The 27,626-nt window shown below is 47.5% G+C and overlaps 1 pseudogene; it reads left to right on the forward strand.

The window, feature by feature from the left end:
• LOC119458982 (lipoprotein lipase-like) overlaps positions 1 to 21,682 on the forward strand; it is a 54,691-nt pseudogene extending 33,009 nt beyond the window's left edge.
• Positions 21,683 to 27,626: the final 5,944 nt, after the last annotated feature.

Raw genomic sequence — 27,626 nt, forward strand, 5'->3', positions numbered from 1 at the left:
GGCGGTTGACACGCCTGGCCCGCGTACATCAGTCAGTGGCAGTCACGACCTCTTAGCTTTTGCTATCAGGACGACCGCACGAGATGTACGTGAAGCACCAATATTCACTCTTCTTGAGGTCAGCTTCGTGCACTAATTGGCGCTAATCGCGTCGTCATGCGCACCCCGTGGTTTCTCAGAGCCATCCTGCTCGTAAGTACATCGAGTTAACCGTAATTGCGCTCGTCTTGTTCACCACTGGAATTCGTGTCGCCGAAAGAATTTCAGAACCCTGCGCCGTAACCGACCAGGGTCATTCACACGTCACGAATTAGTGGGTGGAAGTTTACCATAGTGTTGAAAGATATTATTATAGAGTTATGTCCTGTAGTGTAGTTAATGGACGTAATTCTAACAGCACCTCTGCTTGAACAGGTTGCAGAATGGAGGAGGAAACCACCATGCGGTGAACGCATTTCTTTAAAAGATTAGGGGTAACAGTAAAAAAGCACGCACTGCTTTACACGTGCTACATTAGGACATATAACATATCCAACCATTGCAATAAATTTGTGAGACAGAGGCTGTTAATACAATATTGCATCATCGAATCAACATTTCTCATGGTAGTATGCATTCTCAAAATACGTAAAAATCACTGTGCAATTGAGTGGAAACAAGAATGGCGTTATTCCACGCCAAGTGTCAAGTGTTTCCTCAGCAGCTTTTAACGCGTTAGACGCTAAGAGTATATACTATTATTTCTTGTTTTGGCTTTACCATGTTTCCCTACTGAGGCAAACGTTGAGAGCCTGTCAGGCAAAGGAAACATATTTCAACAGAAATATTTTGAGAAATCACGTTGAGCAGAGTAGCAGAGAGCCATGATATAAAAAGAAAATCTCATATGGTCGAGCAACACGTCTCGGACCCCAGTTGCAACGTCTCAGGAATGGTTTCAACGACTAATATTTCATCTTCGAAGAAATAGGAGTCGTCAATCATTGTGTCATAAAAGTTCATCATGTAATACAAACAATGCACTTGCAATTGCTCAAAAACAAATAAACGCGGCTGGTATCATGTGTTTAAACGTGACGCACTTGAGCTGGTCTTCAATTTCGCGCTGGAAAAAGAAAAAAAAGTACATATATTGAAATGAAGATAAGCTGCAGCATCGCTACTGCCGCTTGCCACTGAAGAGGAAGCGGACGGACGTCTCGGCGCTGCAGCTCGTGCTTGCGTTTGGCTGGCTCTGCTCGGCTGCTCTTGCTCTGCTGCTCTGCTGCTCTGCGCTCGACCCGACTTGACTGTGCTGACGTAACGTGACTGCGTGAGCGGCTAACGCTAAGCGCTAATAAAGCCCGTAGCATTTGGTGGAGGTGCTAGGGTCCCTACCACCTCGTCCTGGAACTCCGAAGCCACACTCTTTCCTCTGGATCCCTTTGGCCGCCTTGTCCGCTGGGCACTTCGCCTGCAAGAGTATGACAACCAAGTGGCATGCAGATCTGGCCGGAAGCACACTGACGCGGATGCCCTGTCCCGGCCCTGACTTGACGGTTCGTCGGTATTCGTCGGTCGGAGCAGCGCAATGATTCATGGATTGTAAGCATCATTACCATCCTGTCCACCTCATCTGCCGCCTAGACTTCCCGCGTGCGCCGCCGTCAAGCCTCTTATTTTTCCGTGCGCGAAAATCTGCTCTGTCACCGTAATTATATGTCGGACGATCAAAAGTGGCTCCTGGTCGTACCATGTCTCATGCTTTACAACACCTATGATGACTTTCACGCTGACCCACAGAGTGTCCATGCAGGCACACTGAAGACATATACGAGGCTGCGCCACCGCTTTTACTGGCTTGGAATATACACCTTTGTCAGCAAGTACATTCATGGTTGCACCGCTTGCCAGCGACGCAAGGCGCCTCCTCAGCGTTCGACCGGCGCACTCCAACCTCTACCTTGCCAAGAGCGTCCTTTCGACCACGTCTGCATCGACCTTTACGGCTCGCTCCCGTAAAGGTCGATGGGAACCACCTCTGGGAACCGATGGATAATCTTTGGCATCGACCACCTCACTCGCTATGGTGAGACAGCAATCCCTTCCTGCCGCTGCAGCACCTGAGATTGCTTTCTTCGCTCTATGCAATTTCGTGTTTTGACATGGAGTGCTACGTGAACTTCTCAGTGACAGAGGGCGTGTGTTTCTGTCCGAAATCGTCGAAGCCTTCCTCACCGAGTGTCACGTAGATCACCGCACGACGACTGCGTCATCATCATCAGCCTATATTGGCCTCGCCCTGCGATCTCCAATAGGTGATCCGTAAAACGAGCAATCGCAGGGAATTGGGGCGCGCCGTCTGCTAGCAGCTTCCGGTTCAATGGACGACGCGGCGGCATCGGCGGCATACCCGGCGCACGTGTTTTTCTACGCGGTTTCAACTGTCAGTCGTGCGAAGCTTTCCCTCCGCTTTCTCGACCAGCATTATCGTATCATTCATACAGCTGATTTCTAGGTTTCAGTTCACTCTGGGCGCGACGATGACGAGCCAAGGAAGGCAAGGATACGCTTTTATTCATAAAGTAACTCGGGTTTTCGTTTCGGCGGCCTTTTTTGTTTCTGCCAGGTTTAGCTCTACGACATTTGCCGTTGCTTGGACGCACCGTCACTGACTGCTCTGCCTACGAGTCAGTCAGACAGGTGAAAAAGTTATCGTTATCCGATAATTTATCAACCGTATAGAAGCATTACTTAGAAAATCGGGTGCTGAGGCGATGGCTATAGCGGTGCATGCTGTTCCTTGGTCGTAGCTAGAAACCGATATCGTCGGTGTAACGACGCAGTCAGCACTGAAAATGATAACTTTACGCGCTGTCAAAGGCATTTCTTGGTCGAAACTCTAAGTTCATTTGAAGTGGTACGTAGTTAGACGTTCTCGCTTTTTTTTGGCAACAATGGCCGTATCGCCGTCATATTATGGCTGGGCATCATCTCTATCAGTGTTAAAGGAACTAAGGTGGACTAGTTGGTTACGAGTATTATGTCCGTATCTTGCTGTGTCCCGCTTCAATTCGCGCCGTAAAACCTCGTTTCATAATATCTCTATATTTGCATGCGAGTACCGACAGAGTTCTGGATGTCTGAGTCAATGTTAAATAAATATCTTGGGAAATCATTCCGTGTCGGCCCTTACACAGCTAATCGCCGCCTGATAAGTGGCACTGTACGTTCATTTTCTTTTTGTTCACGGATGGTCTCTGCCTTGTTACAGCTTTGGAAGTGGCAGCCATTCCTCTGATGCTTGTGCACAGCTTACTCAGCAAGGGTTGCTGCCAGGCGGTAGTTACATGCGTTCACCTTTAACGCTTGAATTTGAGCAGCCAACGGCTCAACAGCCGACGATGGGTTTGCTAGGCACCTGCAACCGGGTAATCTTCGAGTGGGACAAAGCCGGACTGCAAGCGCAAGTGGATCAGTCAGCTAAGGCATTCAGCTGCTGAGCACGAGCTCGCGGGATCGAATCCCGGCCGCGGGGGCCGCATTTCGATGGATGCGAAATGCGAAAACGCCCGTCTGCTTGCGTTGTAGTGCATGTTAAAGAACCCCAGGTGGTCAAAATTAATCCGGAGCCCTCCACTACGGCGTGCCTCATAATAAGAACTGGTTTTGGCACGTAAAACCCCAGAACGAAGAACGGACTGCAAGCGCATCAATGGAATTCAACGGCGAAGCGGTGGCGGCGGCTGCGCTGACTCGAACCGGAAGCAGCTAGCAGACGGCGCATCCCACAATCCCTAGCTATCTTACAGGTCACCTATTACCCTTACCTTGCGCTAGCTGATTCCAACGGGCGCCTGCATATTTCCTAACTTCATCACCTCACCTAATTTTCTGCAGTCCTCAACAGCGCTCGCTTCCCTTTGCACCCATTCTGTTACTGTAATGGTCTACCGGCTATCTTCCCTACGCATTACATGGCCTACCCAGCTTCATTTTTTTCTCTTAACGTCAATTATAATATCGGGTATCCCCGTTTGCTCTCTGATCCACACCGCTCTCTTCCTGTCTCTTAACGTTAGGTCTAACATTTTTTGTTCCATGGCTCTTTGTGCGGTCCTTAACTTGTTCACGAGCTTCTTCGTTAACCTCCAAGTTTCTGCCCCATATGTAAGCACCGGTAGAATGCCTTGATTGTACACTTTTCTTTTCAATCTAGTCAGGATTTAGTAATGCCTGCAGTGTGCACTCCAACCCAATTTTATTCTTCTGTAAAATTTCCTTCTAATGATCAGGGTTCCCTGTGAGTAATTGACCTAGGAAAACGTACTCCTGTACAGACTTTAGATGCTAAATAGCGATCATGAATTATTGTGCCCTTGGCAGGCTACTTTGTCTTTTGCAATAATCTTCAACCCCACTCGTACACTTTCTTGGTTAGGTTCCTCAATCGCTTTTTTGTAAAACCTTCACAACGTTGCTGAACAGGACAATGTCATCTGCAAACGGAAGGTTGCTGAGATATTTACCGTTTAGCCTCACTCCTACGCCGTCCCATTCGAAAAGCTTGAATAATCCTTCTAAGCATGTAGTGAATAGCATTGGAGAGATTGTGTCTCCTTGCCTGACTTCTTTCTTGATAGGTAATTTCCTAATCTTCTTGTGGAGCACCAAAGTAGCTGTGGAATTTTTGCATATATTTACCAAGATATTCTCGTATGCCACCTGTTCTCCTTGATTACGCAATCCCTCTATGAATCCTGGTGTTTCCACTGAATAAAATGCTTTTTCGTAATCAATGAAAGCCAAATAGAGAGGTTTATTCTACTCCGCAGTTTTCTAAGTTACCTGATCGACGACACGGGTGGGATTCGCTGTAAAACATACCTAACCGAAGCCAGCTTGTTCCCTTGCTTAAATAATGTCCAATGTTGCCCTGATTCTATTGAAAACTATCTTGGTGAATATTTTACACAATACTGAACGCAAGCGCATGGGCCTATAAATCTTAAATTTTTTAATGTCTCCCTTTGGATGGATTTGTAAAATGCTGGCCCACAACCGAACACACAGCCGAACCCACAAATACCTCATGGTTCGGCTCCCACTCACGACAAGTTAGCTTTTCGTCCACTTTCTTTTCGCTTTTCTGTAAATTAGCTTCCACATTTCAGTTGCAACCACAGCTAACTGCCTGGATGTATTCCTTGAGATCATTGTTTGCCGCTGTTATACGGCCAGTGATTAACAAGAAATGAAACCCCAGGTTTCCCTTCTCTCTCGTGTATGGGTGTATGTATATCATAAGAAGCCAGCAAACAGAGAAGCAGTGTCTGTGTTTGTTGGCTTCTTATGGTCGCAAATGGTAACAGATCAAACTTTGGCAGGGTCAGGACGGATTCCGGCCACATCAAAATGATGCCCAAGTGCGGTGATCTCTCGGCGTCTGAAGCTGCATTTGGAAGAGTTTAGTTGAAGCCGGGCGCTGCGAAACAGCTTCAAGATATAGGATAGTCATTAGAGATTACAGGGAACGACGACAACGTCATCAATGTAACATAAACAAGTTGACCACTTGAACTCGCGAAGGAGGGAGTCCATCATTCTTTCAAATGTTGCTGGGGCAATACACTACCAAAAGGGCACGACCTTGAGCTGGTAGAGCTCAGCGGACGTAATGGATGTGGTCTTTGCGCGATCCTGCTCATCAACAGCAATTTGCCAATAGCCGAACCGAAGATTTATGGAAGAAAGGTACCTTGAGCCCTGAAGATAGTGGAGCGCATCGTCTATTCGCGGCAAAGGTAGACGCCCTTTTACCTTGTTCAGAGGCCGATAGTCGATACAGAACCGCCAGGTGGTTTATTTTATTCTGACAAGCACCACAGGGGACGCCCAAGGACTAGCAGATGGTTCAATGATGTACTTAGTCAGCATTTAGTGAACTTCGGTTTTAATGACACGGCGCTCGGACGCAGACACTCAGTAAGGGCACCTATGGACGGGGCTAGCATCCCCAGTATCGATGCGATGGGTTACCAGTGATGTCTGGCCAAGATGTGGCGAAGAAAAAAAAAACATCGCCGTAAGATGCTAACGAGCTGCGAAGATCTTGGGAATGAAAAGGCGAGAGATCAGGGGCAATCATACCGTCGAGAAGGTCGTCAAGCGTAGTACTTGTGGCCGGGCTTCCAGGTAACGCCTGTGGAGCACCGATAGTCAGGGCCAGAGAGCAGTCTGCGCCTAAAGATGACATGCGGGCCAACGTGATGTCTTCAGGAAGAAATTGTGGGGTGCGTCCAAAGTTAAGAATCGGTGTACACCCCCGGTTCTCCGCAACAGTCACAGTAGAGCGAGGGAGCGCAACACATTGCGCCAAAAGAGTGTCTAGAGAAGGGGAGATCTCATAGTCACCGTCACAAACAGGGGGCTCTGAGGTCAACATGACATACGTCACGGTAGTTGGTCGCAGATGAACTAACTGAAAGACACATAAACGCGGTGGCGACACGATGTTTAAGTGGGGTACAGAAGTGAGTTACAACTCTAGAAGGCCAGATGAGCAGTCAATGAGGACAGAATGGGTGCTGAGGAAGTCATGGCCTAAGGGTCATGTCATGGGGACCCTGGTGTAGAACGGTGAATAGAACTGAGGTCTGGTGGCCAGCGAAGCTCGCATGCGCAATGCAAATGCCCACGACGCAAGGTGTACTGCCGTCGTCAACGTGAACGACAGGTGACGTGGCGGGCGTAAGAACCTTGCGGAGACGACAAGAAAGCGAGCGCTCATAACAGATAGTTGCGCCCCAGTGTCTATGAGCGCCGAGATAGGCACGCCATCCACTTCTATGTGCAAAAGGTTTTGTCTGGTAGCCAGGGACAACAGAGGATTTCTCGGTTTATTGGCCAATGCAGCATCACCTCTGAGAACTGCACTGGTCAGTTTTCCGAAGATGGACGACGAGGGAATGGTGACGGCGAGAGACGGGGCAGCGGAGAGCGCAAACGCCGGTTCTCTGGGCACGGCGAGCGATCGTAGCGCGGAGTAGGTGCAGGAAAATCAGGGTGCGGGAAGTCATCGCGCGCACGAAACGAAAACGACCGACTGTCTTCTGGTCGGTAACTGTATGCGGCAGGAGGTGATGGCGACCGGCGATAGCAACAATGGCGGGAAATACGGCCTATCCCATTGCAGGGGAAACCTATTGGCCTGTCATCGCGCGTGTGCCACTGGTTTGGATCACGGTATCCGGAATAGGCCAATTGTTGGCAGGGAAGAAGTTTGGGCGTGTTGGTAGGTCATTGTAATTTTAACTGGGATACATAGCGCTAAAACTACACAAGGACGAGTTCTTCGTCCCGTGTTCTTCTTCGTCCTTGTGTCGTTTTAGCGCTATGTATCCCGGTTAAAATTACGATTGTTGGCGGTGAGGTCGAAGGAAATTGCTTACCGCAGGGCGACTTACGGCCCAGATCAACGACACTGTCGGGCGGGACTCGTCGTAAGCACGGGTCTGAATACCGGATGGAGACTTGGCCTCAATCTCACGGCGCACAAGACGCAGCAGGCTTTCGGTAACAGGCGGCTGGAAGTCCTCACACGTTGAGGTAACGGCGGTGTTAGGGAACCGCGCGAATTGTTGCGTGACACCACGGCTCTTCACTTACTCAAAGCGTCTGCACTCCCTATGATGTTGTCGACGGTAGAGCAGTCCTTATATATCAGTAAAATAAAGGCGTCATCGGCGATGCCCTAAAGTATGTGGCGGACTTTCTCAGGTTCAGGCACTTTGTCGTCAACCCGCCGACACAGAGCTAACAAGTCCTGAATTTACACGACATATGGTTGAGTTGACGTGTCGGCCCGGCACAAAAGTCCCATCTTGGCCGCTCACTGGTGCGCGACTAGTTTCCCGAACAGATCCGGTAGTTTGTGCTTGCAGGTGTCCCAACAAGTCAGTTCCACCTCGTGTAATTAAAGCAGAACACGAACCGCTCGTATTCCGGTAACCAGTCTTGGACGTCCATGGTGTCCTTGCCGAAGCAGGTACCACGGTCTCGGAGTTGGGCCAGGACTACCGATGTCACGGTAGCTGAGGCTGAGTCAGCGGTCCTCTGAGTCGACATGGTCGTATGGCCCACAAGATGTCCGCTGCGAAGTTACGTGGTGTCCTTCGGATATACCCCGCACGCTCCGCTAAAGATTTTATGGGAGATGTTAAAAAAAGTATAAATACCAACAACTGAAGCATCTGAGAAAATAAAAGTCAGCAGCGAGTATGGGCCAGTTCGTGTCTTTTATTGCGCGGTCCGCGTATTATTTTTTATTTTAATTTGCGCCTAAAACTATTGCTAGTCATGTACCAACTAGCCCGACAGCAGACGTTACTAAGGTTTATATGCAATATTTACAAGTGACAGTGAGTGGCACAACTACAACAGAGATAGCGGGTCGAGATAACCTCGTCCTCTGTCTCGTCTGCTATGCCACTTCTATTTAATTCACAGTATAGGTACATGGCTCATAACATTGATTAATGAAAACGTCGGGCCCCTCGGTTCCCCGTCTTCTCGTTCATATATATATATATATATATATATATATATATATATATATATATGACATGGTGCTCGTAACACTCTTCGGTTGTTGAAAGTTGTGTTAACTCGGCTTCTGTTTCTTGAATGGTGAATGCATGTTATCTACGTGCAGCGTCTCCTTGTCCCTAAAGTTTTCCGTAATCAGTGCCACTTGCATAGACAAATCGCCCCAATCCCATGCGCTTTTGTTTGGCTAGAGCACCCGCTTTTGAACAAAAACATTGCAAATATGTTTCGTACGACTACTTTTCCACTGTCTGTCCAGCTGCCATGTGAGCTTGTCCATAATACACTTCTCCGTAGGGCAACATAAACATATTTCTATCAGTATTTATTTACAAAATAAGTTCTTTCGCCACATACACTCACCATCACGCAAACAAAAGTTTGTCCCGATTGATCTTGTATTGTCGCAACGCATGCAATTGAAGCACTCCAAAACCGGTTTATATCATAACATCTTTGGAACAATATACCAGCTGTATACCTCATATTTTCCAAAAAGTATAACTTTCACTTATTAATAACCGTATAAAGTGTGATGGAGGCAAGAAAATTGCCGGAATAAAAGGCTAACAGTTAGAAGAGAATGAAGTAGCTGCCCATGTTTCTGTCTGTATATTGACTCTGCTTTATCATGCGCATTGCAATGTCACTCAAATTTCAGGCGTTTGTATATTTTTCAGAATTTTAATATTGCCCTTTAAATCATGTAGTGCAAGTGTTAGTGCTTTACATTTTTGTTGACGTAAATATTAATCTTGTCCTTTCTTAGGTTGGCTGCAACATCCTAATGGTTACGTGGTTAAAGGGAGCTCGCATGCCTGATTATCCCGCAGCAGCAGCCAACAGTCCTATGCCCGGTGTCTTGCTTTCAAAGGTACTTCAAGACATGGTTCTGACATCTAATGGGAAGTTGGAAGCACGCGATATACACGTGATAGGATTCAGCTTGGGCGCACAAGCTGCAGGCTTTTGCGGTCGCCATTTCTATAACGCCACAAAAAATAAACTTGGACGCATAACAGGTAAATATTCATAGATAACAATAATGTGCATAAATAAACACCACGTATGATGTGGAACACCCCTAAAGGAATTTGTAGGACGCTTAAGAGTGGAACGCGACAGTATTCAAAGATGCCTGACTGCTTCTTACACTTCTCGGCAACTGCAGCTTATGCGACTGCACTTTTTTTTCCTGGAAACGCTGGCGGCGAATGCTATGCACGAAGGCGAGCTTCCTGTTCTTCTTTTTTTTTGTCATACGGTGTCTCAAGGAACCCAGCGTGCCGCGCCGCTCCTACTACGAAAGACTTCAAACGGCTGCTGGAAAACCCTATCGCGTTAGAAGTGCATGGCGTTTGAGTTTCCGCGTAACAGAATTATGTCTTCTCGCATATTCAAATTACAATCCGATGCTATGGTGTCTGTAGGTTGTGTGTAAGCCGTAGTTCACCAATTTTGTGGTGTTTTTTGCTTTGATAAATTCAGTGAGTTAAGTAACGCCTCGATCTGCAACACAAGGAGGGCCGGCGTGGATCGGAATGCTTAGTTCGAGGTTATCTTTTTGACCGGAGGCGCCGCTGCCGCCGCCGACACCGGGTTTCCTGCGATACCGAGCACCTAACGCTGTGGCGTTAGGACGTTGTCAATCTTGAGCGTTCAGCAGTAGTATCATAGAAAGATTATGTAATGAGGCACGAAAATTCAGGCAAATGGCGCACTAGAATGGCAAACTAGAAGGATGTAGCAGTTGCTTTGAGCAAAGAACATTTGCGCTGCCATTGAAGCATCACAGTTGACTTTCACTTGGAATGAAGTGCGGGCCTGTTTTCCTACCAATTTAGCTGGAGCATGTATGTGAACTTGTGTGGCAACACTCCTCAATAGTCACCCCCATCTACCTGTCTTCACTGCTGGATAAAATTCTACCGTAATGACGTCGTTTCCCATCCAATCTATTCTAGCTTGCGCTGTCATAGACAAAGACTTTTGCTAAAATCATGTTCAGCTACCGAAAGGAAACGCTGCGCAATTATTTCCCTTAACATTTCATTAGAGTCAGATAATGTGGGTTCCTGTTTTCTAATCCATATTTAATAAAGATTTTGGCCGTAAAAAAATCCCGCTGATGATGGATTTTTAGGCTCCTCGTTGAACCCTAGTGCGTGGAATTCGTATTTTGGACGTAGGCATTTTCCCAGCTAACGCCGCTTAAAAATGGTTGCAGCAAAATGCTGAACAATGTATGTGCTTCAATATTATCTTATATAACGCGTGTTAAGTTCTTGTGGTGGTATCGGGCTCAGGATCACTCCAGAAAGAGACAGAGGTGGTACGCAGAAGTACAAACACACGTCAGGCTTATATTAGACAGACTGAACACATGGAAACAACACAAACACGAGACAGTTGCCCAAAATACATACTTGAAGACAGGCAGCTATATATGAATTAGTCAAAGGTAATCAGCCAACAGTCATGTAGAAGGAGCTGTCGCCGTGTTGGAGACACCGCGGTACTGGGGTCGGACAGCACGGTCGAACGGCACGTGTTGTCTTGCCACGTAGAGCTCAATACACACAAAATTGCCGCGCTACTGGCCGCTCGAGGCACTTAGCGTGTATTCGCGGGCTTCTTTGACGCTCGGAAAAACATTTTTATGTTGCACGTATTGAGCAACAGAAAGCTGTATCGGGAGTTTTTCGTGTTTCTCTACAATTTTCTCCTTGACACTTTTCCTCTAATTATAATACGTGAGAAGTTGATTACCTAATAATACTAATTATGCTAGTAGGTGGAATGCAAGATGCTAATCTGAGTATCTCTAACCGACGGCAAAAATCATTACCTCGGGTTCGTGCAGCTACGTGGCATTTGCATATATTTAAATCTTGGTGCATGATAGTTGGGATACCCTGCATATGCAAGATACCAAAATCTTATGATAATATCTCAGTGAAATTTATCATCGCTATGGATGGATGCTGCGTTGCGCAACGCTGAGGAATTGCGGATTCTTTAATGGAAGCAGAAGCGTGTCAGATTTCTCGCCATAAATATTATTAGACTATAAGCGATTTCCACTGTTTTCATTTCATTTGCTGGAACAACAAAATGTACCTTTGTCTCACACCGCAACCTTCTCAAAAACTGCTAGCGCAATGCGTGTTCTTCGTACGCCATAATTTTGGCTGATATGCCCTCCGCAACCACTGCCTTGACGCCATCATTTGATCTCCCTATGTGACTCACAAAAACCAGAATAATTTACCAGTCGAGAATGTTGGGTGAGGTCGCTCATCAGCGGTTATCGCGTTTAACACTCAACTGCATCTTGCCCTGGGACAGGAGTTCGATATTCTGTTGCGACCATACTAATATATGTATCCCGATGCGAAAGTGGAAAACAACTCACAACTTCGTTATGTCCCCCTGCCTGTCCATACCTTCTGTTAGGCCGCAGACGTATTGGTGCCATCAGGCCAGCTCGTCACAATATTTATACACTCACCATCACGCAAACATAAGTTTCTCCCGATTGCTCTTGTATTCTCCCAACGCATGCAATTGAAGAACTCCAAAACCGGTTTATACCATAACATCTTTGGAACCACATGGCAGTAAGGACCTATCAGGTCGATTTTATGCAACCCAAGAATAAATTGTTGCCCATTGTAGTCACTATGCAGATATCCTGCAGACCAATGATAACCTTCAGACCTATGAATGTTCGCAATAAACGCGCAGTGAGGCCAAATAAGGACTGCTTAAAAAAATTGGCCCACAACTTCCACTGTTATTCAAACCCATATACCAGCTGTATACGTCTCTTCGAAGCAGGATGCGGTAACCAATGCACTCTTTCGTCCCGTATCCACACTTGCAACTTTGCACAAGCTGTTCAGATCCACACATAATATTAGGCATGATGTTCATGACGTTTGCATATTGTACCGGAGGGGATGGATTTATTTACAAGAATGATGGGTGCTTAGCGTAACTCAAGGGACAGCACGGTCATCCAAGCCCAACAGGAAGCGGCGAGCTCCTCGCGCACACTTCTACTTTCTCTTCTTCGGCTGCGCCTTCCAGCGTGACAATTTCTCCGGGGGCAGACGGAGCTCTCCGAGCGAGTTACACTGCAGCGTGACAATTTCTCCGGGGGCCGACGAAGTTCTGCGAGCGAGTTACACAGCAGCGTGACAATTTCTCCGGGGGCAGACGAAGTTCTCCGAGCGAGTTAGCCCGACGGTGGTATAGTTTGAGCTGGGCGACGTGCACGACCTGTGTGTTATGTGACCGCCGGTTGTGCGAAGTCACTCTTACGATGACGTAGGTCACGTCACTTACTCGTTTGATTATGACGTATGGGCCAGTGTATCGCGACAGAAACTTCGTGCACAGCCCCTTTTTCCGCGCAGGCGTCCAAAGCCAAACAAAGTCCCCAGGAGCATATGTGACAGGCATAATTCGAGCGTCGTAACAAGCCTTGGCACGATCTTGAGAGGAGAGAGTCCTGAGGCGGGCCAGTCGACGCGCTTCTTCGGCACGACATAAAGTCTGGCCTAATGAGTAGCCATCATGTCGGGACCAGGAAAGGATGGTATCGATAAAGCTTTGGGGGTTGCGAGCATAGAGAAGAAAGGCGCATAGCCGGCGTTTTCATGCTTGCTGGTATTGTAAGCGTACCTACCAAATGGTAAGAGAGAATCCCAGTTTTTTTGATCTGTGGAGACATGCATGGCAAGCATGTTGGTCAGTGTACGATTCGTGCGCTCAGTGAGCCCGTTTGTTTGCGGGTGGTAAGGGGTCGATGGCCGGTGATCAGATCCACAAAGACGTGGATCCCTGCGCGTATCCAGAAAATTCTTGTTTAGAAAGTAGCAGTATCAGCTGTGGGCGCCTCCTCCTGTATACAAGCGTATTCACCAGCAGGTGACTAGAATAACCAGGTGCGTCCTTTTCGCAGGTATGTCATTCCAAGAAAATGTCTAATTTCAGCTATTGACAAGTTTCAAGTGGACAATGAGGCAGAAATCAACCAAAAGTGTGTTTTACGCTGTACGATCTTCATCCACTTCTTCATTTTCGGAGAACACCAAAATGTCTTTCTCGGTTTCTTATTGTTCACATTCCTCTCCGGGGACGGGAGCACTGACCCGATGCCCGTATAGATGCAGTTGTCGTCCATCAAATACGGATTAGGTAGCAGGGTTGTTAGGCCGGTTTGAAGCCAGCTTAGGTAATATGGAAGTAACATGGTGCAACGCAGTAGTCAGTAGTGCGGCACAGTACTACTGACTTTTGCGTCACTTATGTCGCCGTCACTAAATGCGGTAGGGACCGCAGACGGGGGACAGGAGTTCAATACGCGGAGACGGAGTCCAGATTATTGTGTACTAGGAAGGCAGTGGTGTAATAACAGTACGGGCAAAAAAAAAAAACGCTGAGTAGCGTGTAGTATTCCGAGTGGACGAAATATAGGCCAAGGTAACATGGCGCAAGGCAGCGTCCAATTCACGGTTGTCCGCGGACACGTATTCATTAGAGGCATGTTATTCAGTGTGGGTTCAATCGCTTGGTGAGCGCATTTGTCTGCAGGAAGCAAGAAGTGGCGACCTTGTACTGGGCAGAGCATGACCGCAGAATCTTGACGACGACTTTGGATAAAAATGACCGCCGTCTATCTGTGACTAACTTCCTATAAATTCCGTGCTTCAGGATCACGTCAATAAGAGGAAAATCAGCGATATCTGTTTGAGTAGGTCTTAATCTAGAACCACGTAGCGCACTTCTCACGAGTGAAAACACGCGCGTACTATAACGCCCGCGCCTCTGAGGACGCGATCGCACCTGCGTAGAATGCTTCGTGGACCCGGTGTACATCTGCATGCTTTGTCGGGCTTCACATCGCAGATCCAACCGGACACGACGCTGTTCTGCTTGAGCAATGGGCGCCTTGGTAAAGATGGCCTTGTCCGTGGTGACTGCTGGCGGTATTTGGTTAGTGTATACCTCTGGTGGACTATTTTTGGCTGCTGCTGAAGTGCTGATTGGCTGAGCTTCGGGTACCAGCGAGAAAACAGGAGCCCAAATACAGTTTCCTTCTCGATGGTTCAGCTCCAGCCAATCAGTCAGTTTCCTTCTCGGTGATTCAGCTCCAGCCTTGCACTGACGCGGTCCACGGGGGCCATTCTGTAAATGTTCACCAAGCGGCCATGTCCATTTCGGCTGCTGCTGAAGTGCTGATTGGCTGATCTTCGGGTACTAGCGAGACAACAGAAGCCCACAGACAGTTTCCTTCTCGATGGTTCAGCTCCAGCCAATGCTGGAGCTGAACCATCGAGAAGGAAACTGTCTGTGGGCTTCTGTTGTCTCGCTAGTACCCGAAGATCAGCCAATCAGCACTTCAGCAGCAGCCGAAATGGACATGGCCGCTTGGTGAACATTTACAGAATGGCCCCCGTGGACCGCGTCAGTGCAAAGCCCAGTTAGTATTATGCGCTCGCACGTTGAAACACTAGCATCATATTTCTGCCCAAAGCCACGAAGCGCACCGCGCCCGCCGCCTGGTGCGCCCGCTAAGGTACTCCGCTGAGAATGGATGAATGGATGGATGCGATGAGCGTCCCCTTTGCAACGGGGTGGTGGGTTGCACCACCAAGCTCTGGTTCTTATTTTTTGAAATGTGGCCCGACTATTACTAACTGAATGAACAAGCGTGGTGTGAGCGCGCACAAACAAACGTGAATAGATCACACTGAATGACTGCAGACAACGACTGTCAAAACGCTGGCAGCAAGCGTATATACGCCGCAGCGGCGAAGGTACGTGCGGTCTATCGCTTCAACGGAAACTGAGCGGCGAATGCACGGCGCAGAAAGGTCAGAGCCGTGGGGAGATAAGAGACCGTGCAGGCGAGACGAGCGCGGTTGTTGGCAGAGGAGAAGTGCCCCCCCCCTCCTTCCGGCGCTGGCTTCCGGCTTCCTTGCTTGCGCGTGGGAGTTTGAGTGCGTTCACTCTCCGTGATAGCGCGCGTCCCCGCACGCTTCCGCTCGGGCATACGGCGCGCGGCGAAGATATTATCTATAGGGAACCTCACGGCGACGGCGACGACGACGGCGACGCCGACGGCAGAAATCCGGTTGAAGTGTCCATATAATTGCTATCTCAATAAAAAGAGCAGGAAATCTAGGGACTTTAGGTTGGGAAGGCCTCGGAAGGTGCGTTCCACCGAGGAGCAGGCTGCGTTTGAGCAACGGTGCCATGAACTCACTCGGCAAAGGGCTCGTCGGGGACCTGCTGATTCTATCGGGAGGGCTTCCGAAGCCCAGGCGAAATGTCAAAGACGAGCCGTGGACCCCGAGTTGCGGAAGCGCAATGTTGAGGCCAAACGTCAGCGTCGTCTTGCCCTCCAGGAACCCGACAACAGTGCTGCACGCCTCGGCAACGCTAGCGTCAGCTTCTCCAGTGCGATGGCCAGGTTTCAATGCCAGTTTCTGAACCGGAACTTTAGAGCCAGTTCCAGTGCGTGTGACTGGTTGTGGTTCGAGAACAACGTGCTGCTCGTTAGTGCAGTTCATTCCCAGGAACACCGAAGAAACACACGACAACCTTCGCTTACCCCATTTTCCGGTAGGGGAAGGGTTGGTCATTTTTTGTAAGCCTTCGTTGTTTGTGGTTTCCCTACCTTCTGCTGCTAAACTTCTAATCGCCTCTTACTAATCTTTATTGGGGTGATGTTTACTCCCCCCCCCCCCCCTATTCCGGAACCAAACGGCTTCATGGATGCCTGAGGTGCATAAATGAACAGCTGGGTAGAGATCTTCACATTCCAATAAAACAAGTTAGATAATTTTCCTAGCTTTACCGCAGCAAGCATGTGCGTCTTCTTCCTTGGTTAACCTCGCTTTATACGTATGCTTTCTCGGGCAACTGATTTCGCTCCCAAAAGTAAGGAACTTGTCTCAGTTAACGTGAGTTGTTTCTTTCGTGATGTAGTCTTGCATGGTGTTGCCCATGCGGAGGGCAACATCTACTGATGACGCTAGTAAACCGTAGTAGTCGTGATTCATTCGCCTGGACTTGTTGACAACACAAAACACACAGTGCTGCAAGCGCAATGCCTAGTTAGAAATTCTGACCCATAAAAGACTTCCGCAAAGCGAGTCAGCATAGAGCACCGGGTTGGTGTCCACTAAAAGCAAGCGGACGAACAGAAACGCTCAATAATTCGTTGCCGCCGAAACAATGGAAGGCAATAGCGCTTGGTGATCGAGTAGTTGCGCTCCGATGAAAAACGCAGTCGGCTGGCGCATGCTGTGACGCAGGCTTGACAAAGTATGTTCTGCACGGACAGCACTGACGCCATGGCCACTGGCGCCCGTGGAAAATTATGTTGATTCAGGGCGGTCAAAATGCAATAATAATTTCTACATACAAGTACATTGATTATACCTAACAAGACCGTTACTTTTATTGCGATAGCAATTATATGGAGACTCAAAACCCATTTATGCCGTCACCGTCCCCGTCGCCGTAGCCGTGAGGTTCCGCATTAAGCTCAACGGCCATAAAATCGTCGTCGCACGCCGTATGCTGTATGTGAGAGTGAAAGCGCGCGAGGGACGCGCGCGTTCGCGGGGAGCGAAGCCACCACAGAGAGCAAACGCAACCTCTTCCGCCGCACGAAAGGCCGTGGGGGGACGGAAGGGAGGGAAGGGAGGCAACGTTTAGCTGCGGCATCAAATGCGTATCTTGCGACCGGGCGCAAGGGGAACTGGTTACTCAATCACCCACGCGAAAGGAGGAAAGCAGGAATGCAGCGTTGGAGGGAGGGAGTGCGGCTTCTGCTATGGCGAGCAATTAGCTGCGTACGTGTACTTTGCCCGGCTGCGGCGGTCATGCGCACCGTATGTTGAAAGCGTTCTGCACCACGGCTCCTACCTTTGTATGCGCTGTGCTTTCGCCACTCAGTTTCCGTTGAAGCGATAGACTGCATGAACCTTCGCTCGCTGCTGCTGGCGCGCTTACTCACGCCAGCGTTTTGACAGCAGTTGTGTGTGGTCATCGAGTGTGATCTATTTATGTTTGCGTGTGCGCGCTGACACCGTCCTTGTTAATTCATTTAGTAAGCGAATGTGTCTAAGTTAATACAGCATATAAAACTACTATCCTTACTCCGTATAACTCGCTACTAATTTGCTGTCGCAATTGATGCTTCGCCTTCTGGGTGAAACTGCGGCTTTTTTCAGGACAAAAAAAACGGCACACTTCTTCTAAAGGTCGGTAAGAGGACGAACCGCGTCGGCAAAAATTGGGATTTAGCGGTCGTGGAATGAACATAGGCTGAGAAAGCTGCGATCACCTTTCAGTGAGCAATATACAAGAAACTTTCGAGAGGGTAATTTCACTGGCATGAGCTCGTAACGTAGTAGCGTTCACGATGTGGCTGAGTACGGCTATCTCGCGTCGGCTAAAGTGGCATTTTGATGGTTTTAAGTGGAGGCCGTAGGTACATTTATGGTCGAGGATGGTCAAGAGGCGCTAGAGATGGTTTGATAGTGTCGGCAAAAAACGATGACATCATGAAGGTATTGCAAGAAAAGGTGCCATTATATCCACGGCGAAGGGAGTTCATCATGGGTTCAAGTGTGGCCGCCGGTGCATTAGAGAGGTGAAACACAATGACTTTAGACTGGTAAAGACCATCAAGTGTAACAAGCGTGGCCTTCTCGCAGTCAACTTGGTGGACAAAGATTTACCAGTAACCTAATCTGAGGCCAATGAACAGGAAGTATTTCCTGCCATGGACGCAGATGAGCATGCCATCTATTAGTGGTAGAGCGGGGCAGGCCATGTGTTGCGTAGGATGGATAATCGGCGGACACTTAAAGTTACAGAATGGATACCATGAGAAGGGAAGTACAGTCGAGGACTGCAGAACACAAGGTGGGGTGATGATGTTAAGAAATTTGCAGGCGCAAGTTGGAATCAGCTAGCACCAGACAGGGATATATGGAGATCGCAGCGAGAGGCCTTCGTCCTGCAGTAGACTAAAATATGAGCTAATGATGATGATGAGGATACGCGTCCTTCTTGAGTGAGTGTGTTCTTAGTGACTGTGTTCACGTGGTGATGTTCCACACGAAACCAGCAGGTGTTGTCGTTTTGTTGCGATAGCAATTATGTGGGCACTCCAGGCATTTTCTGCCGTCGGCGTCACCGTAGCCGTCGCCGTGACGTTCCGTATCAAGCCCACGGGTGATAAAATCATCGCCGCGCACCATATGATCTATGTGCGAGTAAAATCGTCCGAGGGTGAGCCGGAGATCGCGGCTGAATCACACACACGCAAAGGTGGAAAGCAGGAAGGAAGCCCGCCGTCTTCGGCTACATTAACGCTTAGAAAGCGGCAAGCGGGCGGAAATGCCAAAGCGGCCGGAAAATCTTTTGCGCGCATGTCCAAATTGTTCACATTTGTCTGGTTATCGCCACGGCCGCGGCCGCCATTGCCGCTTCCGCCCACATCCATCTAGTCTGCGTACGTTTGTGGGCGTGGTCGCGCTCATTATCGCCCCATTTCGCCCCCCCCCCCTCCAGTACAACCAAGGGGCAACGGGAAAGCCAAAGCCAAAACCCGGGCTGGTCCTTGTATTGGGGCTGGCCGAGGCCTACGCGTCCTACGCGCAACCTACGCTCCTGCCTCGGCGGCCCCAACACACGGACCACCCCGCTTCCAGCTATGATCCCCCCGCAGCCCCGTGGGTGCCCTGGAGATCCAGCGCTGCCTGCTTTATTGTAATCTCATGCGTACTCAGGAGGCCCTCTCAGGTGTACTCCGTTTACCGATTACATGTGCCCTCTTGCAGCAGTACTGGTAAAAAAAAAAGCCACAACAAAAGCACCCCGCAACGAAAAAAGCGCCCCGCTCCATAATTCTCCTCCGCGCCCGTTCGAGGCGAATTACGGAGCGCCAACGAGGAATCTGTCCTACTTTTTTTCTGCCATGGAAGTTGAAAAAGCAATGGTTTTTATACTTCTACCTACTTGTTTCCTGTATGGCGCTGGTGGGTTCGGGTTTGCGCGGCTTTGCGAAAGCGCGAGAAGTACGGTCACGCCAAGGTTACGTTGCCACACCTCCGATCGCACGACGTTGAATACTGTAGGAGTATTGCTGACAGTACGTTTTAGTACTACTATTGTCGTAGAGCAAGGGTGGTTCTTGATCGCGTCGATCAAGAACCACCCTACACTTTTTGTGCCATGTTCAATTTTACGACCGGATGTTTACATGTTTAGTGCAGCTTCCGGTCGAGCGGAACGAATTTCCGCCACGTTTACGCTCGCGTTCGCGTTGATGCGAGCGGCGGGACAAAGGTCAATTCGCACGCTGCTGCCGTCGCGGTTACTGACTACAGCATTTTGACAGCAAGTTTTCGAGGTCATCGAGTGAGGTGCAGGGTCGTCCACTCTTAGTAGGAAGACGGCGCCGCGTGTCCACGCTCCGCCGAGCGCCAGCGCACACGGCGCGGCCGCGCATCGAAGCTAAGCGGCTAAGATTTTGAATGCGATAGCTTTTCGTTTGCTAGAAGCACCGACATTTTTTCTTGATAGCAACAATCTTAGTGCATTTATGGAAAACCAGGAGCTTCAACGCATTTTGGCTAATGCCCTTCAGAACCTTGTCGGCTTCGGATGTGTTATGAACTATCTTGCACATGGCCCGCACAATCTGAATGCACTTTCGGTACAAATTACCCATTTCGGAGCAGCGCATGCAAATCATGGGGCAGCCATCTGATGACCGACAGGTTTTCTCAAAAGCTTGGTGAGCTTTTCCTTGCACAAGTCCCAGCTTGTCAGGAACCTGCTTGTGCGTCTCGAAGCAGAAATGAAAGTAGGCGTGAATTATACAGTACAATAGTTACACATAATCTAATGCTGTAATTGACACAAATGTTATCTTTCCAATATTCTTGATGAGGCAGTCTGCCCCATAAGTAGATCCGGTTCTCAGGAGTTGTTGGCAATGGTTAATGTGTAAATTGCCACTACTGAAAGAAGGTGGCTGATAGACGTACCTCACAAAACCAGGAAATAACCAGGAATATGGCTGTAAATTAGCGCTGCGGCTACTACAATCGAGTCAACAAACTTGTAAGGCAAGCTTTGTGTTGTAGCCAATCAGGAATCAGTTTGGTCAGTCATGTTCCGGGCCGCTTTACACGAATGATTTCCCTTGCTCACTTTTTTGTTTAGAACACTGACATTAAGAAAGTGCCTCATTGAACGTTAGTAAAGAGATGCTTGCAGTACAGGAGAGAGAAATGTTTAAAGTGATTTACCATTATATTTCTACGGCCATGAGGTACTGTTTTTAAATACAGCCTTTTTTCGGATTTTAATAAACTTCAACAGTACGCGAAGGCAACGGGGCCAGCTGCCATATTAGTATAATAAATTCAAAGTTGTCAAGTACTGATTTTACGGTAGAGGTTTTTCTTCTTTTATAAACATTTATTATTTTCAGACCACAAGAGTTCGGTGAATGAATATTTCTGACTAAAGCTAGGCAAAAACAGAATGCCTCTGAATAATAATGTTTTCTCCAGTGCCTACACTGTGCCTACTACTTTGCAATTACTTAAGTAAAACTTTCTTAACCGCGTTCCATGCTCATGATCTCTTATGCGCTGCCTGTTAGGGCACAGAATGTGTAGCGTCCCGCAACGACTAGTTAGTTGCCTTTTGGTTGATTATATTGTTCACACTCTAGGACTTTAAAATTATACATCTCTTCAGCACTATCGTGGATGACAAATAAGACTACTTTTTTTCTAGGTCTTGACCCGGCTGGACCTTTGTTTGACAATTCGAGGGCGGCCCTGTCGAAGGATGATGCAACTTTTGTGGACATCATCCACACCAACGCAGGGAATTTATTTGGTCTGAAGCTTGGAATCAAGGGCCGATAGGTCATGTTGACTTCTACCCGAATGGTGGCAGCTACCAACCAGGCTGTGAGGGTAAGAAGCTATGGCATGCTCTTATGAGTGCCTTGGAGGAGATCGAGTATGATTCAACTATTTCATGACGAGTTACACTGGCTCTTTTGTACATAGTGGGGCAAGTTGTATTTATATGGGCGATGGCGAACGTAACCACATTTAGCCTAGCGCGCAGGCATCACGCTAGTCTGAACTGGAGTACTTATCCACAGAGAGCCCATAGGCGTAAAGTATATCAGTTATATTGCACATCGTTGTTTCTTGTTTTCTTTTACGGTCTACTTAGGCTCATTGATACTTTCCCTTTCGTATGTGTACAGCACGGTTCAGGCCGGTCAGCGAATGCCAGTCACTTGCCATCATCCTGCTGTAGATACCGAGCAGCACTGCCGGTGCACTTTTATCTTTACGGGCCCCATTTTCTGAGCGGCGCGTGAATGCATGTGTGTGTCTTTGAAGGCCGCATGGCCTCTAGGTGGAGTTACTTCTGCCAGACCTTATTGCGCAGTACAGTACCATGCACAGTAAGCTACTATAGAAGCCATAGTGGTACGTTTCACACTATTTTGACCTCCACATGTGCTTTATTGTGCACTTGGAGCAGAGTGTGCGTAAGCGTTTTTGCCTTACGCCTCCATTTGAACACAGCCTAGGTTTACGGCCCTTTGGCTTCGCAATCTGCTGTGCTAAGCAGTGATACACCATAAACAATGAGCAATTCCAGCATCGTGATGCAACGATACTGACACGTGGCTTTTAATAAACGTCTAGCTGGCTTATGTTCCCTTTTTAGAATTTATTTATTGCTATGCGACATGGCTAATGTCTTAAGCGTCTCAAAGTGATGGCTTGGTCGGATCCATTCGTATTGTGGTCTTCTGCCGCTTTCTGAGGCAGGGTTCTGTGGCCTAGTGGTTAGATAATCGGCCTTCTGTGCTGGGAGAAGTCGGTTCGAAACCAACCATTAGACTTCTAATTACATTTTTATGTAGTGACAGCGCCCACTTGACAGCAATGTCTACATGCAAGGTGTGCTCGTAGCAAGTCGTTAGAATGTAAGAACGGACGATAATGTGGGCGACTACCACATATTACCTGAAAAAAAAAGACTCCACCTTAGCTGAAAATGCTTTATTGGCTCACAATTTCCCATGAAGTACCCCAACGACTTATTGCAGTGGAGCTATTATTTACCTGATCTCTGGATTTACTCTATTCTCTTTTATAGAATCATTTCGCATGTGAAACCGCGTTCGTGCAAATTCTAAATGAGTCCTCAAGAATGGGTATGCGCAACTATGAGAGAAGAGGTACGAAATAGGCATCGCACTTTGCATGTGCATACACCTGTAATCATAATTACTCCTCTGACAAGCCTCAAAAACATTCTCTTACGTCATTATTACTTTCAGTGGATGGCACATTCTGCACACGCCCAATTTCTAATGAAGGAGAGAAATCTGGTTGTGATTAAAAGTTATTAAACTTCTTTCGACTTCGCTTAGGAATTATTAGGCCGCACATTAACAGTCGAGCGCCACATCGACACCGATTCCCACTCACCGCTGCGCCAACGTCCGGATCGTGTATCCGCGACGGAACGCGGCGTCATTGCAGACCAGGTCGACGACATGCTCCGTCGAGGTGTAATTCAACCTTCACAGAGCCCGTGGACTCCTCCATTGGTACTTGTCACAAAGAAAGACGGCTCCATTCGCTCCTGTGTAGATTTTTGGCGCTTAAACAAGATCACGCTGAAAGATCTTTACCCACTGCCACGCATTGATGATGCTCTGGACTGCTTGCAAGGCGCCGAGGTCTTCTCCTCATTGGACTTGCAGTCAGGCTGCTGGCAGGTCCCGATGGCGGAGGCCGATCGCCCCAAAACTGCCTTCGTTACGGCAGATGGCCTACATGAGTTCACCGTCATGCCTTTCGGACTTTGCAACGCTCCTGCTCATTCGAAAGGATGATGGATAACGTTTTGCCCGGCCTTAAATGGAAGATCTGCCTATGTTACCTTGACGACATCGTAGTGTTCGCCCCTGATTTTGCAACACACCTGCGCCGCCTTCAGCACGTACTCAGTTCCTTGACCAACGCCGGTCTGCAGCTTAATCTGAAGAAATGTCGGTTTGCCGCAGGCAAGTTGACGATCCTCGGCCACGTTGTGTCTAAGGATGGCATTCTTCCAGATCCCGAGAAATTACGGGCCGTCTCTGCGTTTCCTAAGCCCAATACAATGAAAGAACTTCGCAGTTTCATCGACTTGTACTCTTATTTCCGGCGCTTCGTTTAAAACTTCGCAAGAAAGAGTTTAAGAACTCGCCGGTTATATAGGCATTGCTTCGTTAGCGTTTCCTAGGGCTCATAACAGAAGTTTTTTAAAACTGCGCGAATAAAACGAGGACACACGAAAGAAATACACACGACACCACGAGCACAGCGTGTTTGTTTCGTGTTTCCTCGTTTTTTCGCGCAGTTTTAGAGACGTCTAATAGCTATGAACCAACTAGCTCGCCAGAACGCCCTCATATTAGAGGAATGGTGAATCAATAACTACCGCAAGTATTTGAGGGCTCTGAAGCCACTGAGATCCTGGAAGAGGATGTGGTCTAGAAGGCCATCCGTCCTCAATGTTAGATTGCAGTCAGTAAACGCTTATTACACGCCAAGCACATCCTTCATGAACTCTGTTTAGCAGCGTATCGAAATAGAGTGGGCTCGGAAAAGCGCTGTATCCTCTTTTCAACATTGGCAAGATTTAAGGCCTTCTGAGGTAGGACCCTGCCAGCACTAAAAGTAAGACACTGAATTACTTGATAAATAATCACGGGTAAGGTCATTTAGAGGGCAACGTAGTGCACTGTGGCTTGACTATAGCACACGGCGCATGCAGAATGGGAGTTCCGCATGTTTGATTTCGAAAACACTGCAGCACGATTTCATAAGCCTATTTCTTAAGCGTGAAACCTTATTCTTCATTGTCGGCTAGAACGACGCACATTCCCACTTTTTTTATAAAATTTCGCTTTGCAACGCGACACATTTGCCAAGCTCAAAAGTGCAGGCTTATTGGTTTGAACCTTGTAAGTGTGTTAGACGGGTTTAGCAAGCGCGTTTAGCAGTGGCTTTACAAGATGTTCTAATAAGTTCAGCATCGGGCAGCGACGCTAAGTAATCTGGGTTTGAAAGCAACTATCGAACAAACTGTTTAGGAGACTGATGCTATAGTGGTAAAATAAAACACCAAGTAGGGGTACTGCACAAAATCTAGAAGTGCTGGAAAAACCGCTGAATAAAGGGACACCCGTGGCGCTGGCTTGCACGATAGAAGATTGTTAAGTGTGTTATTTCGAATTTCTGGGTGTGCGCCCAAGTTCTAACATGTACAACGTCGGTTTGTTGGGCTGCGGGATTCGGTTTGCAAACAAATTTAAGTGGGGGAAACAATTATTATGTTGTGGCTACTAAACAGCAGTCCACAAACGTGCTGTTAGTAGCTTAAGAGTATGGATCAAAATAATAAAGCAGCACGTAAGTGCAACAATGGGATGAGTTTGTTTGCTGGACGCAGAATTCAGTCTTACTCCTCATGTATGTCTGCTATTTAACCTATCAGCTCCCAATCTACTTCTGAAAATACAGCACAATTTTCATTTCGAAATCGTTGAAGAACAAACGTTTTCCTTATATGTAATTTTGCTCAGAAGGGCCTTGTTAAGGCGACCACGTTTTAGTTTTCCTTCAGCTGCATGTCTTTTTTCTATTCACCTTGAAAATTTGAGAAGTGCTCGCCACAGCACCTACTGCTTGCACATGGTTTAATTTTTTTATCATTCCTAATATTGGTATTGCGAAATATATTTTTGTGTATCAGTTTCAGAAAAAAGTGCTGTAAGTGATGGATGCGTGACATTGCTTGTTGTCATTTTGTCCTGACGGCGTAGAACAAATCAAAAGAAAATTGCCCAGAAAAGCAAGCAGCACACCAGAATAACGAAGACGGCGAGCACAGTCATCCATTGTCTAAATCTGATCGGCGGGTCAAGTGCGTCAGCTTTTCTTAGTGACTCGTTCAAGTTTCTAGCCTAAACGCTGGCGCTCACATACCTTCCAGAAAGAACAGCACTATTCGAGTCACGCACACAATCTGATTACAAAAGGCTCAACAGATTGGATCAACGACAAGATACCAATTCCTGAAGTGACGTGTTGCGCTGAGCGATAACTTTATGTTGTTAGCGGGGAAATCCGGACCCCGCAGAACGAACAAGCCGGTGCACTAGTCAACATACATTGCATATATATAGCGTCAAATGAACGTGAATGCAGATGTCTTAATAAAATATGCTAGGCATATGCATATACTAACGGGGCCGCCTTGTTCATAAAGCACGTATGGTGTTTTTTACCAATATCTCCACGAAATGTGAATCTTATCGCTGACAAAATCACAGGCGTTGCAGTTATCAAGAAAATAATTATACTATCAGCATTGGTGTTTTTCCTCCGGATTGCTTCATTGCCGCCAACAACAAAAACGACAATAGACTTCTTTTCCCTTTCAATAAAAAGTCAATAATCATGAAGTGAATTCTGGTCAATGAAAAACAATTTGGGTTTTTTGTGATAGATTTGTGAATAGAAATATTTTACGCACAATTTCAGTACACATTGTAACATGAAAAAATATCTACATGGCAAAGACGATGTATTTAGTATATTCTACTGCTCGGCGAGATAAGGTATGAAATAATGATAGGGCAACCCGCCTTCGGACACCAGAGGCGGTTCCCCATCTTATGAAAAGTCAGATACTTCTAACAAACATCTTGCCAAGCAAATCATGCATCAGGATTTTATTGCGAGAAGTCAACAGTCATTGCCGAAAGGGCCACCATTACATTGAATATTTCAACCATGATTGAAGCAAGTGCTGAATGGTCTACTCTTGTACGCCCGCATCCGTCGTGAAATATTACACGTTCATCTGTATCAATTATTATATCTGCATTGAGTCCGTGTGGCAAAGCCACTGCAAATTTCTCCCTTGTTAACTGCCTTCATCATGTCACACGCTCCAGCAGTATGGACACTGGCTAAATAAAGTACAGTGGCCACTAAGGTGGTACTTTTGACATCAGAAGGCTACACGGGGCTATATAAGTTTAATTTGACCAAGAAAGATAAACCTCTTCGTATAATAAACCGCAAATCATGAACGTTTTCCAACGCAGTTAGTGTCAGAAGCTTATGCGGTAATGATAATGAGTAACATCTTACTGGTAGGTATATATCCCCGATGTAAAAGTAGACTATTCTTTCTTCGGGTATTTACTAAAGCGTTCCCGACGTGTGTAAGAGTGGTTGAACTATACTGAAATTTCCGCGAACTGAAGAAGTCTTCGTAACGTGCTTGCGTAGCCGAAGAGCAAAAACACGGAAAATGTTGTGTGTTAGGTTAAGACGATCTAAGCTGGCTAATGTAAAAGAACGACCTACTGTCAATATATAAAGATAACGGTGGAGGGTGTTGTGGCTGTAAAAACCGAGCCATCATCATCACGAATGAGTCTGTTGACACACCAGCGCTACACATGTGTAGCAAGCTATTTCGCGCAAACTTCTGCACAGCATGAAGGTTGTGAAGTTCTGTACGGCTCTTTTCTTTTTTTTTTAAGTTCGCCCAAAGGCGAACATGTCCAACGGCATATACAAATGTAGGCCGTGTGGTGCGGATGTGAATCTCCTTGCGGTGTAATAAATCACCCTGGGGGCCACGTGGGAAAGGTGCTTCCGCAGCTAGTGGCAGCTCACTGTGGGTGGCGGTATCAGCTTATATGGGAGCAGAAATAGTGTCCCGAGGAATAGACTGTATCCGAAGCTGATAGCTCTTACACTGATAGAAGTCGCTCCGTAAGACTCGCAACAATTGACTGTGATCACCAGGTCTATGGATTCGTTGTAGCTTCGAACACAATATTTCACATTTCCGAAGTATGGTCGCCCTGGCAAACGCATTGCGCA

Source organism: Dermacentor silvarum, chromosome 7, assembly GCF_013339745.2.
Source record: "Dermacentor silvarum isolate Dsil-2018 chromosome 7, BIME_Dsil_1.4, whole genome shotgun sequence".
In the NCBI taxonomy this organism is placed as follows: domain Eukaryota; kingdom Metazoa; phylum Arthropoda; class Arachnida; order Ixodida; family Ixodidae; genus Dermacentor; species Dermacentor silvarum.